Source organism: Ostrinia furnacalis, unplaced genomic scaffold (assembly GCF_004193835.3).
Source record: "Ostrinia furnacalis isolate ACB-3 unplaced genomic scaffold, ASM419383v2 OfSCF3116, whole genome shotgun sequence".
NCBI classification, from domain to species: Eukaryota; Metazoa; Arthropoda; class Insecta; order Lepidoptera; family Crambidae; genus Ostrinia; species Ostrinia furnacalis.
The window spans coordinates 200,074-221,486 of record NW_021133355.1 but is presented as its reverse complement, the minus strand read 5'-3'; the positions used below and the strand labels follow the sequence as shown (position 1 = coordinate 221,486).

The 21,413-nt window shown below is 35.4% G+C and overlaps 1 protein-coding gene and 1 non-coding gene across 6 annotated transcripts in view; both read right to left on the bottom strand.

Annotated features, from left to right (window-relative positions):
* Positions 1 to 21,413, bottom strand: part of LOC114357278 (mediator of RNA polymerase II transcription subunit 15) — a 147,488-nt gene that overhangs the window by 89,967 nt on the left and 36,108 nt on the right. The gene's annotated exons all lie outside the window — the stretch shown is intronic.
* TRNAK-UUU (transfer RNA lysine (anticodon UUU)) lies at positions 11,689 to 11,761 on the bottom strand. The gene has a single exon. It is a non-coding gene; the product is annotated as a tRNA-Lys (tRNA).

Genomic DNA, 21,413 nt, shown 5'->3' with positions numbered 1-21,413 from the left:
CCGTGCGACTTTAAACACAGGGATGATTAACCATTCTTATCGCCCGTATGTAACTTCGCCGTTTTCCCACACAGCTATCAGGGTATCCGGACGATTAATGTGGGGAGATAGACGTATCACACAATGACGGAATGGTTAGTCAACTACTGTTTTGACGGTAATGAGTTTTCAATCAATTGTTGTAGAGGATAATTTAGCTAAATTAGCAGTTTCCCATCGCGAATAAAATTACATAATTTATCCCGCACCATGATTGTTCAGAAACACGTCATGACAACGTGAAAATGTGCTGTTTGTTAACTTTTGCAGTTTCCCATCGCAATTAAAAACTACAAATTGTACCCCCAACCTTGTTCGTTCCAAACGTTTGTAGAAGCACATGACATGACGTGGTTTTCAGCTGTGACATGGAGTTTAAAAAATTTCGCGAAATTATGTCCAACAAGATTTTTTTTCGCAACGTTGGTTTCAACTTCAACTAGTGTAGTGGCCAAATATTGTTATGCAATTCTAAGCTTTCAATGACCGGATACTGTTCATATTTTAATGGACTGACGTCATCTGCTCACTTCAGACTCCTACACTTTTTGGCAATACGTGCTAATTGTCTGTTAACCTTTTGAAATATTACTGAGGAAAATATTATTTTTTTGAACCTCGACTCAAAAATGCAGAAGATAAATGAGCTTGCATTAGGATAACTGGATTTCGTATAAAATGAATTTCAATGCTTGAAACGAACACCTAACACACAATATGTATCTCAAAAACATGAGGTAAAAAATTACTCGTGCGCATCACTCTAAGGCAGCCATTGAATATTGCGAAGCCCCTACAGGTCTTTCAAACACCAGCCTCACTGAAATAGCCCGATGTAATCAACCCTTGCTACTATATTTAACATGCACTCGAGTGACCGAAGCCTTATACTACAATGGGCAATACTTAATTTGGCGGCAAAGTTATGGTTGGATAACAGCTAATTCGAGTAACGCTAATTATAAATCACGTTCTTAATTTCAACGAACGACTTGAATTTCTAAACGCTATGTTTTTGATTTATAAATACGATGCCATAAAAGTTAATAGACGTTCACTACATGATTCAAATTAAACTAAACACGAAATTATGCAACTTAATTAACATTACATGTTGTCCTTGGATACTCGTCGTCTCCCAAACAGAAAAAATATCAACCTTTTTTTGAACAGGTTCAGGTACCCAAATGAAACTGGTTTAAAACGGTGTGTGGTCAAATTGACCAAATTCACGTCCATTATCGTACACTGAATTTGAATTGGGTACATCGCGGCAGCGCATGACCGAACCTCTGGATCGAAATGTTTGGGGAGCCCTTTTTCCAGCAGTTGAAGGCATTTGGTAGAGACAACTATAGCATAATCGTCAATATTTGGACGGACTCTATGGTCTACTACATTTAGATGTTTTTGTAAGGAAATAAGTGCGCCTTCTAGGCCAATCGATAAGGCTCCGCCCAGCAGATAGTATCGGCCCTTTTACATAAGGATCGAAATTAGTCATAACAGCATGACTATGGTTTTAATAACCTAGTTCCAGACATTCTAGAGGTTTCCACGTCGGTCCCTAAGGGAAAGTTGTTAGGTATTAAAAGGTTATCAGATAAAATTTGCTCCCGGAGCTAATTGTTTTATTCAAAATCTATTACGATAGCCTGCAATGTGTCAATCTGGATAAATTCACTGGTTTATTATGTTTGTATTGGCACAGAAAGACATACTGGTAGGCAATTTGTATGAAGATGCCTAGTCTAATTTATTTTCATTTGTTTTCTAGTTCAATAGTCCTATCCTACGCAAGCCGCTACCAATCGATCAACATGGAAAGCATTGGGGGAGGCCTATGTTCAGCAGTGGACGTCCTATGGCTGCAATGATGATGATGAGTCCTATGCTATCCTAGGTGAGTATTAGATATAGAACAAAGCTCAAAACTATTCAATACCAATCATAGATAAATTTACACTTATTTATATTTTATTATAGTTTAATTATTTAGTTTGATTTTACACAAAATATAACAAACGACATTTATTGACAACAGAACAGACATGAAATTAAAACAATTCGTTTGCCAGTTAAATTTTGGATAGACTATCTGACAAGTCATTAGCAACTTGTGAAACAGGCTCTTTAATCGTTCGTATCACATTAAATAGACTATTAAAATGCATAATAAATTACATGTTAGTTTCGTAAGTGGGTCAAGTAAAATGAAACTGAAAATACAATTTTAAATGTAAGTTCTTTCACAACGTTTGCTCTATCTGTTTGATCGGAACGGGAAATTATTTTGAAATCCTTCAGGGCTCCAAAATACATGTAATAATAGCAACTTTTTAGATGCATTGTGGCTCCTTCATAATATGCAAGAATATTATGAGTGAGAGAGACAGAGGTATCCAAATATAATCGAAATATTTTGGACTCTGGCAACCCTACAACATACGCAATGCGTCGCACGTTATTCACTGCATACACACATGGTTCTGCTCCGAGTGTATTTTCTGGCAACAATAGCCACTGCAAAAATGGCATGAGAATTTTATTCGATTAAAGTAACAGCCGCTTTGGAAGCTTATGGCTACATAAAGTTAGACCACAGTTTGTTCTACGATAGAAGAAGAATAAATGTATTTAGAATAAAAGGGCAGAATCAGAAATTAAATGCATTGTTTTATAGTTGATGTTTTCATTACATCGAAACCCCATGATTTTCAAACATATCAGTGAGACAACTATTGCAGTTTCTATGGGAGACCTAACAATGTAGTTAGCACTTGTTTTATTGCAAGTATATTGCTCACGTAACTTGTCCTGCACAACAAATGTCTCAATATTACTCCGCGGCCACACAGCCCGCAATGCGGAATAGCACATAAACAAGTGTTTAGTAGGCGTCACATTTAGCATCGACTCGCAAAACGCTGGCCGCACAACAGTTAAGTTGCTTAACGTCAACTAATACCGCTGCGAGAGTTTTAGCGGCCGTCAACGCTAATCGTCAACGGATAATAAATGGCAATTGGTCGCTATTGTGAAGATGTAAGGGTTAAAGAACCTTTGCTTGCAGTGTTTTGTTGATGGCCAGTCACATTGGTAAACGTCAGCCGGAAAGTTAAAAATAAATTTCGAGTATCTGACCTTTAAATTACTACAATACTAAACACTTGCAGTTATGTTATTACAAACTCAACATGTGACGACATTGCGAAATAACTTTAAGATCGTCCTAAAAATTTCTCGTCTCTATAAGGGGCGTAAAAAAGCGTGAAAAATAAAGGATTAAAATAATGCTCGATGTTTACCTCACCGCTGACGTCACTGTGGACGCCCGATGAGCTCATGCAACGCGCATTGACCTTAATCGCACCCTAATGGACCCAGGGTTAGAAAAATCAATTTCAATAACACGCTATTTGTTGAAACGTGTTCACACTTTATGTGAAAATTAATTTCGCACCGCTTTAGAAGCACTTTTAATCGAAATAAAATTCTAAAATCGATGTATTTTCATCGAAAATGAACTCCGTCACCCTCCCTAGTCACTGGAAACCCACGAGGCATTCGTAAACATCACCAAAGTCACTGTAAATGTCAAGTGCGTTGACTTCCACCCTTGTGTTTGCTCGGCCGCCTTTCGAAAGGCTCGGAATGACATGATTGCTTATTCTCATGTCAGACTCGTGGCAGGTTTGTTTAACATTCATTGTTTTACATTTCGTTGAGTCAGAAAGCTTTTGAAAGTAAATAGGCAATAGTTTAAAAATACAACCAATTTAGTCTATTCGTATTTGTTTAACAATTGATTTAATGAAAATAAGCCAACCGAGAGAAGTTCCTTTCGAATAGCAATGTTAAGTTTGAAATAGTTATAGATGCTGCAAACAATAACAACACTAAATATCTATGTATGTTATGCTTATAATGTTTTTTTGTGTTTTTAAACTCAATTAAGGGCTCATTTCATTATAACTCTGTAATCGCACTGTAAGCTGTATTACAGTAACAAAATGAAAGTCTTATAAAATACAATTATCTTAAGCCTTCAGTAGGCTTCGATCACCTAATGCCGCTAACACCTTGAACCAATGCATTGCTGAGTTTTCTATGACCTCATTTTATTGTAATATGTTAAGCGTACTCGATTGAATTAAGACAAGCTATAACTACAATGGTAGCCGAATGTCGTAACAACAATACCATGGAAATTTTAGGCTGTTTGTGCAGTGACCGAAATAAGACCGCTTTAGGCGAATATGTAACATGCTTCAAACACAGAAGAAACAAATTAAAATCGGTAGCAATCCTCAATTATGTACGTAACAATGTGCTCGAAGAATTGACGAATCATCATGTTTTTTCAGGTTAAGCAATTTGGGGCAGCGTAAGAGTAGTGGCAGACCGAGAGGCAATATATCCTCTTTTATCTTTCCTTTTGACAGGCCGAGTTTGTCGCTTCAGGGCGGTGTCAATATTTGACTGTGCACAAGATTATGCAAACTTACGTGTATGTTTAGAACGCAAAGTGTGTTAATTATTTTGCGAGTTGTAACTTTAACTGCATGGATTCTCGTTCTTTATCATTCAAATCTTTTTAAGAACACTTCGATTCCTGTTTTATGATAATAAGGTTTATGTCGACGATATATTACTTAGATAGAAGAGGCTAGCGTAATAGATATGGCACCGTTACACAATTTGCGTGGCAATTCTGCAGGCTGGTGGAGTGGAAGGGCAGAGCTCTTTGCGCAACTCTGGTGTCCACCACTGCTTTGTTACGAGGGCATTAATTATGTTCTGCTCTATATTGAGATAATTGACGGTGGCAAGGAGTCTGTGGCAACCACACTTATTTCGCTACTAGAAGCGATTTTAGAAGGAAAACAAAAGTGAAAAAACCGCTTGCGAGAACTTTGCTATTTTAAGAATAGGTACAAACAAAAGTGAAAAAACCGCTTGCGAAAACTTTGCTATTTTAAGAATAGGTACAAAGTTTTCTGAACAACTATAAGGCATCAGAAACTTATAAGTTTAAAGCGGTTATTTCGCGACATTTTCCGACGGCATCAGTTGATTTCAAGCCAATGCAAAGCCCATTTAACTACTTATGCACATATTTACATTGCACCTCGACATAATTCTGTGAACCAGAAATTGCTACAACAGCAGTTTTCATACCGGTGGTCACTGCAAACATCAATCAGGGCAATAATAACAGCAATTCAGATGTGTCACGTAACAACGCACAACTGTGACACTAAGTGGACGACCATTTTGCAATTTAAATCCCAATAATTGCGAACGCGTGCGCAAGCTGGGCGCACAATCCTAGCTTTGATAGATGTAGCAGGTAGTTTTCCTTTAAGGTAGACAACAAGTCGACAGTTTATTACATTATTAAGTGAGCTCTAAACCTGATTACTAAGACCCTTTTTGACGAAGCGTGTTCCATCGTTATTATTACCATCGGGCAATGGAAGTAAAACCGTGAGGTTTATTGAACAAAGCGGAAAAGCTGCTAGTAAATAGCGAAATGTTTGTAGCAAGTAATATCCTGGAACTATTGACTAATCCCATTCGGATAATTCTTGCCCCGGTAGAGAGCTGTTCCTCGACTTTTATTCTGCGAATATGGACGGCTGCCTCAGAATTAGCGATAATATCTTTCTTTACCACTACGAAATTCGGGACGGAAAGGCTCGTCATAATACTCAAAAATATAGCTGCTTGCTTGCTATTTGTGCATAATTCAACTTAAAAATACAAGCTCTATTTTTTAAAGATTCAACATCGGATGTATCACCGATACCACTTCTTTGAAGTCTATATTTTCGAACGGAAGCCGCGTCGTTCTGGGACAGGTTCAATTAGCTGTGAAACTGATCCGTTCTTTCACAATCCCTTTAGGTGAACACGACCGTATTTCAATCACAATGAACTTAAGGATAATCCAATGGATGTCTAAATCCATCGCCATGCTCATTCAAATAGAAGCAATTTATTTATCGTGGCTTTGTTTGATCTTATGGAGACTGCTGTGACAATTGTGAGCCTTATTGGTAGAAAAACTGGGAAGATGTCTTCAAGCTTCTGGACTGCAACAAATTCTGCCATTTCAAGTCGTAATGTTGACATAGCGGGTGACAATTATGACAGTTTATTGTATGCAAATAATGCCATATCTTGTGGTGCCGCACAGCAGAATAAAGCTTTAAAGCTCGTGTGAAAGCGCTGTTAATTAGACGTAAGTTATTATTGGCCCTTGTTTCAGTTAATAAAACAGCGACCATCAATCTCCATAAACAAGTATTTGTTTGTATCGTCTTTGTTTCAGTGACGCAACGGACGATTTATTACCATGCCAAAGCAAAGAACCAACTGCTATACTTATGATATTTCTCGTCATTTAAAAGCCTCCAAGTGCCTTGTAAATATCTCAAGTCAGTGTGTAATTTTCATATTTTACGCAAATGACAATAAATGTTGAAACAAACAAGTACCTAGCAGTTACGTACTTCAAATATAACAAGCAAATCTATTATTCATTTTTGAATTAATGTTGTAAGCAGTAAGAACAGAAGTTTACAGATTGTCCAATCAAGTCAAATGCCAATATTAATACAAGATCTAGTATCTATTCCGGCCAGTCACTGGTACAGTATTGGTTGTTGATCAATTAATTTTATTTATTATTTACAATAGACAATAAGTTAGTAATTCTACCTCTTAATTAGTATTAGTATAGAATAAGCAACGATAATTATCGGTTCTTACGCACCGCAACCGCTATGCTCCACTTGCGCGTGCGATGCTTCGGTCGTATTATTTTAATCGTCTATTTATTTACTACATTACGCGTTGCCAGTTACGAGGGCAACACTGTTACTCGCACGCACAAACGCAACCTGATTGATGATTGCAATTGTCATTTGATTATGCGCTCACGCACGCGATATATGATATGTTTTATCTGCACAGGTTTTAAAACCTAATTAACATTTCATTAACTAGGTCAGCAAGATAAATAAAAACTCCTTTAAGTAATAATATTTGCTGCTCTAATCTGCTAATGGTAGAAGTTGAGGATTATACCTACTTTTTTGCTGGGCATCATAGGAGCCGGCCAATAAATTATTGTCTCAGAGTAATCAATCATCAGAAAAATNAGCCCTCGTATCTTTTTATTGAAATGAAGTTTTTGTTTTCGGACTTAATGTTAATCGAAGCTAGGAAAATACTAGAAAGAAAGACACTTAGTAGATTATAAGAATCTAAAATTATTTCAAAAATGCATGACCCATTTTCTGGTTTTGCAAGGTTGAGCTAAATAACTCGCAATTTTTCATAGATTCACGAAAACTAATATAATTAATGTGAAAGGCGAAAAATAACAGTCACTGTTACATGTAGCGTACAGTCTGCAGCTAAGTGCCAGATATATCGGCACTTTTCGCCCTAATAACCGTGAACATAAGGACAAAATACAAGGTTGTTTCTGTTGCCACTTGTACATACGTACGTGTTGAAAGGATAATAGCTAGTACAGCTTTTGTAGAACCGAAGACCGCAATGCGGCATTGGTTACCATGAAAGCCGTAGCCTGTCAATAGGCCAATGTATTATGATTAATGGATTGACAGGGAATTGGAATTATAAAAACTATTGGCTGAATAATTAAGGCTTTATACGATTAGCTTATCAACTAGAAAAAAAAATCTGATTCGCAAAAAACTTGAGATGATTTATTAAGGGAATTAAATGCCAATTATTTTGCCTTATAGAAACTTGTATGCAGATTGTGCGAATTCATTTCGATTTAGGATTCGAATATTTCTAAAAACGTCTCTTATTTCCATGGTGACCATGAATTCAAAGTAGGTTTAAATAACATAATGTTTCTGAAAGCGTGTCAATAATACTCATAATAAATTAGAAAAGAAACTTTGTGTTCTACTTGAGTTGTTGTCATTATGAAGTCGTTCAGTAATAAAAAAAGCAAAACAGTTAACAATCGTTATCATCCAGTTTTTTTATGTAAACAAAAAAGGTAAACACAGTCGGCCGTCTGTCGCGCATTATCATATTAATCTCATAAGCTGTTGAAATACGACCAAAACATGTTTACTGTTTTAGATCTCGACAGACAAGCCCATATTTAGAAACGACACTCAAAATTACGTTGAAAATTAGATTCGAGTCTATGATTGATTTGCTTTTTTGTTTTAATCCATTTCCAATTTAGACTATGTAATCAAGTAATCATCGATCAATCGTAAAAATTGGTAAACTTATTAGCTGTTTGATATTTAAAAAAAAATGCTCTACTTTGGTTTAGAAGGGGAGTTCTTTTATTTTGTAACGAGTTCAATACCTAAGTTAATAATTTTCTTAAGTTTAGTTTATAATTAACACCGACGTTGTTACTAAAAGGTGAGTTAAGCTCAGTTTTTATGTACCAATGTTAAATCTATTTTATTCAAGGATTTCTTATACTTGAGAGTAGAGTCGAGTCGTTCCAAATAAGTTTCATAATACGGGTCTTAAGCATCATCGCTATAAAAGCGTCCAACTAATTACTAAAATGTAGGTACAATACGTCTTGTTGGTAATTTAAGCTGGCGGATATGTTGCTAAAGTAGCTAATGATGTAACTACAAATTTCAGAGCTATTTTAGTAGTTAGCCATGTTTATTTTAGTTTCAAGTTTGTTACTCTTCACTGACCACAATTTGTGTTGTTTTAACTTTGAATCAGTATTTTGTCCTTCAGTAAGTGCAGTACTAAAAATTTATTTAACTCAACCTAAAGTAACGTGTTCTTATGTGTGGACCACGCCAATAGAGATAGGAATAAGTTATCCTTTTGTACCCGGTAATTTTAAATGTGTGAGTAAGTTTTATTGAAATATTAATTTATTACACTTACACTTTTTTAAATGTAATATTGATAAAATTAAGAATCCAGCCTGTGTTTTAAGCAGATTATTGTGATTATTTTAGTATTAATTTAATATAAAATGTTTGAAGAATCTTAAAAATAAATTACTTATTAAATGCTTTCCAATCTAAACTTTTCTAAAGCGTGTAAAGTTAAACCAAACCGAAGAAAACAAACTTTAAAATACTGCCGTAATCGCGAGCGGTCGGCCATCGCGCGATTCTATTTTGGGCGATGACCCACCATGGTTTACGTTTTTATCACCAAGCGGCCGCGTGTTGTTTGGAATAATAAGAATAATGCTACGATGTTGTGTTGTTGTTGTTATTCTAACTTCGAATCTAAGCATTTAGAAGGCCGTTTTGTTGATAATATTTATGAGGGGATAGGTTTATGGAAAGAATTTGACAGCATCCAGAAAAAATAACTTACAATTTGTAAGAAAGACATATTCTATGTTACATACTACAACGGTTAAACAGTCTAAAAATTGCTTAGTTCTTAAGTAAGTTGCGTTTCAGAGTTTCAGCAGTTAAAGATAAGACAGCCAGTTCCTCTGTTGGTGAGGATTTTGAGTTCATCCATTTTTGCCTGAATCATCACTGTCATGCAGGCCAAGAACTTCCCAGTTGTGGGTAATTAAAAGTGGCTTTAGTTTCATAATATAATCATGCATAATGTGTTTTCAGGAAGAACTCAGAAATTAACGTAGGAAAAAGAGCCAACATTTTTCCTAGTTCGCTCTACATTTAGGATTTTGGTTAGAAAGGTCTTAAATAAATTCTTTCATCATAAAAAGTATAAAAACATCACTTTTCCTTTTACAGCTACATTTTATCAGCTTCATCAATCTAACCTAGCATACGCACGCAATGTCCTAACACTGATAACGCGTAAAGAACGATGTTTACATTACCATATTTAGGTAAGTAGGCAAACGATACATAGGTACAGACAGATATCAGACTGTAAAATTACATTTTTGATGCAAAATCGCCCTTATTACAAAATACATAAAATGCTTTGTTCAGAGATATCTTGACATGCCTCTGATATTCTCGTATTTTGTAAATACAGAACTGTTGGTGTTACATAATCGGCGATGAACTTGAAGAGACAAACAGATGTTTTCGATGTATTGTTTGTTTACTTCGTTTCTTTAAGGTAGAATTTTTAAGCTCCGATCTAAGAATTTAAATCTAAGAATCCGACANGAATCCGATGAAGGTTTTTCATGTTATTTATGTGAATATACGAGTCTGAAGTAGGTATGTAATAGAGTTAGGAATTGTATGTTTTAATGCTTTCAAACTACATAAAGTAAAGCATTTTACAAAAGCATTGTAGCTTTGGATTTGTAGGCAAGTATTTGTGAATAGATTGTTGAAAATTGATTCTGAATGATTCTTGATTAGAAGAGTTAAGGTAATCTCGTCCCTACATTGCTTTTAAATAATGTTGGCCTAAGATATCGCGAAGACTATCAGACAAATAACTAAAATAAAATTAGCAATGTTGGTGAAGTCTACTAAAGTATTAGCTTTGTACGTTCAGTGTGGTACCTACATTATATCCCGTTACAAAATGTATAAAGTACACCTTTCTTTATTATACTAATTAATAAATACGGGCAACTTTATATATTTATTATCACGCATGACTACACCCAGTGTTAGAATAATACAAAATTACTTTAGAAACTAATAATTACATACTTTACTTTATTTACAGACTTTTCGTTGCAGCTACCTACTTTGTATAATTTTATTTAAAAAACTTTAGGACACTGCTAAAAGCTAATGCTACTATGCTTTTAGTAACATTTACTGCACTGAGAAAAATAAGCGCTGCAGTGTCATTGGCCCAGTTTTAAGTCCTTTCACGTTTCTACCAAAACTGACCGATATAGCTAGTAGTAACTAGCAAGTAGGTAAACTTCTTTTAACCAAATTTTAAATTGCTCAATGTACAAAATATTTTAATTTTATGTTGTTTTATTTCAAACAAGGATCTTCAAGTTTAAAAAAAAAACCCAATTACATTGTCAATTTGTCTGCAATTTTAGGACTTACAGCGCCATCTATCAGTCATCAATGCAACTTTCATAGTGGCACTAGCATCGTAAACCGCCATCTAGAGTTCGTACTTTGTAACTCAGACCAAACAGAAAAGCACGCCATACACGTTGCAAGAAGTTTATTTGTATTTGAACAGATGGCGCTAAAAGCTGTAGGTAGCTAATTTCTATTTACTATTTCTAGAGCTGCTAAAATAAATAATTGTATTTATCTTATCATCGCGATTACGAATCTGATTTAACAGACATCAATAGCTTTTAAAAAAAAATCTATTCAATCTTTCAGTACGTATCCAATTCAAAGGTAAAAGTATATAGTTTTTGGTTTGTTGTTATGCACGACGATAATTATTAAAATCTACATAATAATAATAATCTACATAACAGAAAACCTGAACGGGCGGTAATTAACAAATTTAAGTTAAAATTTTATTTGATTCTCTAATAAACAAAACATTTTTAAATTTTAGTTTTTAAGTCATTTTAAGTTAATGTATTATTTTTTAGATAATTAAATTTTCTATCATTTGGTGAAAGAATAAATAAGTAAGTATAAACATGATTATAAAAATATTAAAGAAAATATTCTACAATAATTTTACGGTAATAAAAGAAAAGTAAAAAAAAAGAGCCGCCCGAACAGGGACTTGAACCCTGGACCCTTGGATTAAAAGTCCAATGCTCTACCGACTGAGCTATCCGGGCTCATGCCTACTCCGGCGGAAAACTTGTACAGGTTAAGAGTAGGCCTACGATACCAAACTATCTCTACGCTGTCTGATTCGTGTTGGATTTAAAATTCATTTATTTATTTTAATAGAAACATACCTAATTATCGAAATTAAAAAAACTTAACTCCGCAAAAATTGACTAGAGGGCCTACTACGCGCCATCTATCGTATGATTCTGTATGCAAACCTACAACCTAGTCTTTCTACTCCCCGGTAGATGGCGCTCCAAGTTCCGAACTTGCAACATTCCGACTAGTTTTCCCGTAACACTTATAAAGTAGTTAAATTATTATTTAATTTACATAGAAAAGAAAATTAATAATATTCTCAAAACTGCAAAAAGATTATTGTGGTTATAAGATCATTTTTATAGCAAGATGTGTGTTTATAAGTAATAATTAAAAAAAAAGAGAAAATCAAAAATCGCCGTTTCATAGCATTTCTTCTTGTAATTTTACCCAAGCTGAAATTATTCAGCTATTATATTGAAGGCTCGTTTGCCTCCTGTCCCATAAAACAAAGTTTAAGAGAATGAAAGATCAATCTGTATATTTTGTCTTTAATTAAAATATTTGAAAGAAGAATTGTTATGAAACGGATGGTCTTGCCAACAAACCACGGAGGACTTCAAAACCCCGAGCTCTGAGGACGGTCTGCTCACGGTGGCTTTTCTTGGCGGGCACACGGGGCAAGTTAAAGCTAGAAACGTTTCGAAGGACCATTCAAAAAGGATTTTATATTGTCTGAAACATTTTAACCGGCAGTTAATAACTTTTTGAACCCTTTTGAATGAAACTTCGAACCAAGAGGTAATGTCGAAAAAAAGAAGAACAGAATAAAAACAAGTAAAGTAACACCAATCAGATTCATCACGGCATAATCAACAGAATTTTCACAAATCGCTTGCAAACAGACCAATTTAGATTAGAGATCGAATCACGAAAATTACTGGATTCGCGAATATTCTGCGCAATAATGCCGATTCGGTGAATCGTTAACGGTCGGTTCGGTCATATCCGAAAACCATAATACCAGTTCGTTCATGAGAATGCTAATTAAAATTTTCCTACAAATAAAACGACCAGAAATGTAGTCTTCCTGGTGCATCGAGAACGTAACTAGGGATTGCAATTGCTGGATCCAGCATCCAGCAATCCAGCTGGATCCAGCGCCTTTTTAAACATGCTGGATCCAGCATATAGTGCTGGATCCAGCGATGCGGATCCGCAAACGTATAAATTTATGTTGCTTAGTTTCTAATTGCCGCCATTTCCAAAACAGCGCGGTGACGTTGCCGTTCTGTTGTTGTGTGCGTTGAACGGCGCCTCTCTGAAGTTACTGGTACGTTTGTGTGCTTGATAAATCCAAAAAATTATGAAAAAGCAGTAAAAAAATCTGTCTATTTTCCTTTGCCAAAAAAGAATGCGATGCGGCAGGAGATGAAAACTTTGCTAAAACGAGTAAATAAACAAAATATTGTAGAGCCGGTGCAAGAAAATGAAGATATCATGGAGTTAGAAGAGAATGGTCTAACTAAATGATGACGCAGAACCTGTGAAAATGACTAGAGCAAGAGCTTGAGTTGGAACTTAAAAGAGAGAAGGAGAACTATAATAAACAAAAGCCAAAGCCAAGTGGTCAATTTAATTACGAAGGAGTGCGAGGTGAACATTTATCTATGGTGTATGAATATTTAATGACCCTAAACCGACCAGTGTAGAGGCCGAAAGGGCATTCTCAGCAGCCGGCTACATATGCAGTTCTGTGCGGTTGGGAGGTTAGACTATAGATAAAATTTGTCTTTCTTCCAGAGGATTGAAAAAAAGAAATGGTCAGTCTCCTGTTGTCAGATTATAAACTGCCTAATTTTCGCAGAAGATTATTATTTTCGGATTCGTAACTTCTATTGATACAAAAAATAGATTGCAGATTAAATTACGGTCCTTTTCGTAGTTAATTTTAAAAGAATTTGTAAGACTGTTTCCTCCTGATTATTAGTTACTGAGCCGTATTTCATAGATTATCGTAAGAAGTACAAATCTATAATACAAAAATGAATCGCAAAATGTGTTGGTAAGCGCACAATTCAATAACGCCTGGACCATTTTTTTTATGTTCGTTGAAGTCCAAGGATGGTTTTTACGGCGAGGAAAATTCGAATAATTTTCAAGAAAACCCTAAACACAGCCCTTTTTTCACACAGGCGAAGCCGTGGGCGGAAAGCTAGTTACTTAATTTAAAAAAAGATTTCAAAATGTCGTCTTTTTATTTTCGTTCCACTTTTTGCTGGATCCGCGCTGGATCCAGCTGGATTCAGGTCAATCCAGCAAGAATCCAGCTGGATTGAAAACGCCGCTGGATTGCAATCCCTAAACGTAACAAAAGTGCCGAATAAAACGCTGTTAATGCAATAAAAATGCAATGAGTCCTTGATTTAATTAGATAAATTTATAACGCATTGTTCTAGTAAGGTCTATTAATTAGGCGCAATGTGCATGTTTAGATGTGGTTTAGATGAGATTGATGCGAAAATGCATATTGCAACGATTTTTGCGCAAGATGCTTTTTGTTAACCGTCTTGGTTATAAGTACTCTGTAGGTACTCTTCTTTTTATAAAATATCACGTATTGAGCCAAATTAATAAAATGAATGTTTATCAATATCGTAAGCAAACGCCTTATCAATTAGTAACTTTTAATCGGTTTTATTTTGCGCCTCATCTCATTTGAGTAGAATAATTAACTAACCTTATTAACACAGTTCCTACTGATAAGTCAATAGACTACTAGGTTACCGGACACAGTCCGACAAAAAATGAGTACTTATTAATGACAGTTTGGCATACATATTCATATGAGTGCCGGAAAGAGACCTTACTGAAACGATGACGTTATGCTGATTGAATTTGATCGGTCGATCATATGAGTACTCGGTGACGAATCGACCTCACAGTTCGGCTTTGTCTTTGCTAATGACCGTCCAAAATTGGTCTAATTTTGTGATTTGGAATGCCTGTCATGAACAGCTAAGCCTTTGATACTTTTCTATAGTTCGGCATGGGTCCTTTGTTTTAAGGAGTTAAGATACCGGTACTGTCTGATCTTTTAGAATTTAGAGTTTCTGGTGTTGTCAAAACAATTGACAGACGTGGGTAAAACACCATAGCTATAAACAGGTAGCCTCATTAGGAGTCGATTCGTCAACAAGCATCTTATCGTTCGTGACTCACTGCACGCCGCGTCACAGCTCGTCAGTATGTACCTGCAACGAAAGAAATGTTATTTGTTAGAGATTAATTTTATTTACTCTTTGATAGTAAGCATTCTATTATGTATTTTACGGTACAGTAGGTAGCTAGATAGTATATTCAAGATCTATCTAAAACAGGGTTTTTTATGCATCAACAATGTAACGTAAATGGTGAAGTCCCGACTTTCGCTAGTGAACTTATCATGTTAACAAACAAAAAATAATTCTGATATTGCTTAAATAAAGTAAAGTATGATAGTGAAGTGATGTCTTGATTTAGCAAAGTTATAAAAGCCGATCTATTTTACTAGTACTTGGATTATAATAGAACTTGGTGTCGAAGATTGAGAACCACTGGCTAACCTTTTTAAAACCAATGGACACGCGAAAGCACTTCAGTCAGAACGAGATACGACAGCTCCTTGCATCAGAGTCAGTAACCTCTGCCCTACCTAAGTGAAGAATGTTAGCTACCGTTCAGTCTTATTGGTTTAAGTTAGTCATTAGACTCGTATTGAGTTTAGATAATTGAATTGGTGTGTGTTGAATGATGTCGTAAGTTTTTTCAGGTATAGAAACGGTTTGTGTGATGTATGTAATGGCTTGCTACTCATCTCATTATCTTATGCTTCGGTTCCACACTGGGGCGGATCAGGAGGTCTACTCCGAAACGCTGTTTACGTAGTTTCGAGTCTATCTGTCACCGTCGCTTATGCTGCAGCTGGCACCTTGCTTTGCGTGAGAGGAATGGCAATATTAGAAACTTTGGATAACGTTTTTCGGAGTAACTCCCCAGGTTTCATGAATTGTTCGACAAGATTGCTACATCCCCCGCCCCCATGGTCTTGAAAATATATTATTATTATACTCACATATTAATACGTTTTACATTGTTGCCTTTTATATGGTAATAATAGGAGTGATTTTCCAACTAATAAGTACAGCCTGGTGCTGTCGACTGTACCTTATTGTTTATGGCAAAGACCATGTCGGCGTCATAATCCGTTTACACAACTGTATCTAATTAGACACACACAAGACGAAAACCACAAGAAAAAAACGTCAAAGAATTAAAAACTAATTGATCGTATCAATCATAAAATAATAACCCACTTTCTTTGGCATTATACCGGCTGGAAGCATTTATATTATAACTTATGATTTAACTAATTGAATGAAAAAGTGTTTGGTTTGTCTAAAATCTAAAATACAAAACGCAGCATTCGACGAAGTTACGTTAAATTGTTTGATAGCAATCAGGTACAGATGACGGCACATAAGAATATTCATTTTGGTTGCAATAGCATCTTTTAGAAAGAACAAGATTATAAGGTTTAGCTTGATGGGCTTTCGCCTGCACATGCAGTTATATCGTATTACAGTCACAATAAATTAGTAATTTATCAAAACACGGGTTCGTTTTTATTATGATCCTTATTAGCAGAATTTAATATTTTAAACAAAAAAAAACATGATCACACAATATTTTTTAAATGATTATTTCATATCCATTGTAATAAGGGTATAATTAGTGCGTAAATTAATCATTTAACAATCAATAGTTAATTTACTTTCTAGGTAAAAATAGTTTAATTTTAATTTAAAGTTAACATGTTTCAGTAACATCTAATCTAATCCAGTGGTTCTTAACCGGTGGTCCGCGGACCACTGGTGGTCCCTGGAGGCATTCCAAGTGGTCCACGAAGTGCACTTGCACACCTTGGTCAAAACCACCTTTAACTGATTTTTGCAGTCAAACTGGTTTTGTTGACCGATTATGAGGTGGTCCCTGACAAGACAGAAATTTGGTGAAATTGTCCCTCATGACTTAAAGGTTAAGAACCACTGATCTAATCTAATGCAGATTAGATTTAATCAAATCAATCAGTACTTACCATTATTTTTTACAGCTTCGGCGAATATCTTATAGATATTAAAAATCATAAGTATAATTGGTATTGTTGGATAACATTAGCACGTGTTCCAATTTGCAGGACAATATCACTTGGTGAAAGGAAAATGAAAATGTTTTAAAAACACTCGGCGCTCACCGTCACACCATCTGTCGTCGCATCATTAAGTAAATATAAAAGAAAAACAATTGACTTTTCATAATTTTTCTTTTACTGTTTTCATTCAGACATTGACCTTGACTTTGAAATCGCTGTCTCTAAAATTAAAACCAATGGCAATTATTGTCAAGCTTACTTAAAAGTTGAATAATATTAAGCTCTATCCACATAGATAGAGTATAGTTTCTATAGTTTTGACTCTACCCCTTTAGACAAGAGATATAAACAGATTCATATGGCCAGACTAAATAAAGGCTGTCACATGGTCACGGAACGAACTGTTCCAGACAACCCACGGAGATTAGCTTATACATTTTTGATGGAACTGATGCTATCATGCTACGTCATCCCTTTTGTCGTGGGCATTTTCAGTACTGAATTATTGACACGTAAACATTCCATAGGTTAATCGATTGGACATCGTGATCTTGCAACGGCCATTATAGTGGGTTGATAACAATTACCACGCCGCGACAATGGCAATATCTGGCGATTTGTCTGCGGCAACGCCCCGCGACCGGCTAGACCGCCCGGGCGTTCCGCGCCGTCATTACGGCAATATGCCGATCAGTCAGGCAACACTAATCAATACTAGCCTAAATAACCTAGGAGTTAGGATAGAATGACCGGTGTAAGGTTTCGCATAAACAAAGGGCATGCTTATCAGAGAATCAAAGGGTAACAGCGCTTAATTGGTAATATGAGGCGACTAAGTAAGAATCTAAAACTCAAAGCACTTAATGCTTGTTAGAAATAAACAGGTTTATGATTAAACGACTTGCCGGTTATTTTCCGTTAGGGGAACATGATGAGGACCATTTTGTTAATGCAATAAGCCTTGAGCATCACCGGATCACCACTATGGGGAGGAAGGTACTAAATGATATAATGCCACGTTGCAAGACTGACAATTGCTCCAAGAACTTCCACATGAGCAACAACTGGCCACTTTAACTGGTTTGATATCACCCACGACCGGCCTTGAGGATATATTGACCTTCCAAATAATTACATAATCCTCGAAGAGTCATCGTAATAAAGATTTTATATTTTAAGACAAAAAGCCGTGACAACCGGTATTTTCATTAAACTAGAAGTCAACGATACAATGCAAAGAATAAAGTCTATCAAAACCTCCACAATAGTTGAAAGAAAACCGAATATTTTTGATTTAATTACAAATGCCAACTTCAATGCAGTTAGAAATAAACGACCATTAGTATGTATTTTTAAATAACTTGTAGTAATGAGTCAGCTGAACACGAATATGTCTACGCTAATACGATACCCACCATACATAGTTATAGAAACAAGAAGGACAATGAACTTAAATTACGTCAAGTGATAACAAACATATGCAGACGTCATCCATGTAATGCAATGGCAGTAGCAGTACATAACATAATACGCTGTGAATGGAAAGAAAACAATGCAAAAGATGTAGATATTCTTGGAACAAAAACAGCGGATGTTCCTATTTCTGCTGCAGATACAATAGAAAAATGCTGCGTCTATCATAATCGTTAAATAATTGGGTCACAAGAGCCGAGGTTAAATGACACCAAGGTCATATCAATTATCCAAACGCATATAGTTCTCATCGCGATGATCTTTGGAAGAACATCTTTAATCAACTGGAATTCTGAAAAGATTTTCAACAAGATTCCAATCTCAAGCAATGATTTAATTGCTTGAACTTGGATGATTTGTTCTAAATATTTAAATAACTGATGACATACGTAAGGACATTTTTTTTAAAACACATTTAACCCTTGTTTCAGGATTCATTACCGATTTACAATAAAATATTTTTTTTTTCGAAACTTCTATGATCTTAAATATTTATATTCTCGCAATAAGATTCATTTATAAGTTTATTTGTCTGCGTATCATTAAGCATTAAACTTTCTTTACAAATATGCAATCTTTTTTAATCATGCAAGTTTATTTTTAAATTNATTTTTAAATTATAACTCTTTCTAAATTTGTGGTTAGTTCCGTAATCACGCTAGGTCATTAGTATTAATAAATTAATAAGTTAATGAGCTCTTTCAGCGAATGCTTACAAGTCGTAACATGTTAAACATGTAGCATCGAAAATGCCGAGATCGTGTCGTTAGGGAACCTGTGACATTCAGTTCAATGCCTGAAGATTTAATCTTTTAACCAGACACCAATATACGCGTAACATTGTGATTTATACGTCTCTTTACTTTGCTCTATGGGGTCTTAAACTTTGATCTTCTAGTGTGGCATTATTAAACAGACTGCAGCTTTCGCAAAATTAACGCAACATTGTTCAACGAGTATCAGACTGAGAGAACTGAGGTCACCAGTCACCACACCCAAGTGTTAGACTTTATGAGCCGCCATAGGCATTTGACGAAGCGCAATAAGCCTGAGAGGATCAAAATTATATTTTATTTCCAATTAGATCTCCGCCCGGAGAGTCGGATCGAATTCTCTAACTAAAAGACCAATAAAAAAATTAAAGTCGAATAAAATGCTTAGGTTCACTCTTCTTTAAACTATTCTGAACAAAAAAATATTTAATTGGATGCCAGACTTACTAACAAAACTGAAAACAAACTCCCTTAAAAGTGAAACCTCTTGAAACACAAAACCCTTGCAAAATCGGGTGCGCAAAAAGCAACATTCCAAATGCGGGAAGCGTTGCATTATAATAAATGCGATCGGATTCGGAACCATGATGCATTGTCACGCAACTCCGTTTAAAGTTTCGGCAACACTGTGTAAACATAACCGACTAAACGTCTGGGCTGTAGTGCTGAAGTGATTAACGATGTTATTATCGAAAAACATAAACGCAATTCAATTATGCTTTTCCACTAAAAAGCGTTTTCAGGAAAATGATTTGCATAGTTTAATTAGATTTGAGTTTTGGCTGAAGCGTGGTATTTTGTTGCATGAAAAGGTTACCAGTAACTATCCGCAAGTATTTGAAAATAGAAAGAAACGAGCATATTAAAATGGTATATCCCATTCCCAACAATCTGTTTAATATCCCAATGTGGAAAACATATTCTCCAACAATGTGTTATTCATCTTTCCGTCTGATGTTAAGCGGTCATCATGAATTGAAATCGACAAATATGTCCCAAATCCCAATAGTTCTGAAGCACAAAATTTCGAAGAGTTACTATCGCAATAAACGTTTTTATTATTATTATTATTATCGATATTTCGACGATCGATCCACCATATTATCCAGTCCTAGGTTATTACGAAACTAATAACCGCCGAAAAACGGCGAGAATAATTGACATGCACAAAAAACACATCGATTCGTTTGTTTTTGTTAATAACAGGTGTTGTTGTATCGCAATAATGTGAATTAGACGTGTTCAATGTACCTTTAAACGACTTTATTGCTGTTTTCCTAAAGCCGCAATGGAGCATGATGTATGATACTATAATCACAGCAACTAATAAATTTGCTGACCCAAAGGATGGGTGTCCGCAATTGCGTTGCAGAAGTTTGGTTTTCTATTCAAGTACTTCTTAAACTGAATTATCTATTGAACAAATGAAGCGTGTCGCGGCCTTTGGTTTTAAAAACATCCTATCTTCAAATTCGTTCGTTTCAGCCGAAAGACGTCCACTGCTGGACAAAGGCCTCCCCCAATTAAACTAAATAAATTGTATTTTATAATTATTTAAACTATTAAAAGGTTAGGAAAAGTGATGATTTCTTTCTAAAAAGAAAACTTCGTTTGTGAAGAAGCAATTAAAATTAAAATCATCAGTTCCAGCCTCTCGCCCACCGCCCTCGATCTCCATTCTCAGTCAGTGTCAATCAAATAAAAAGTGGAAACGTAAATTATCTACCTATCCACTAAACAAATCAACAAGCGAATAAAACGGTCATTGGTTTCAAATGCTAATATATTGTTTAATTGAGTTGTATAACAAATGTTTCCGCTCAGACACAATAATATTGCGTGCGCCTACGCATAGTACGCATGATCTTTTTGAAATATTGGGTGACCATCAACACAATTTTCACCAGTACCAAAATATTCCAAAATAAAATAATATGTAATTACAAGTAGCTTTGGGAGAAGCTGAAAATGTGTTAATTTTGACTTTAAGGATTTTCAATAATGAGATTATGGTCACCCGATTAGACGGTTGAAATGTGGACTAGGTTTGGAACTGGTTCCGCCGATGTCTGGTCTCCAGCCGGTCTGTAAATATGTGCACGTAATAAATACAGGCGTTTTACATTTACCACATAGACATCCACAATTGCCTAGGCACAGACTACAGCCTGTGCGGTATTT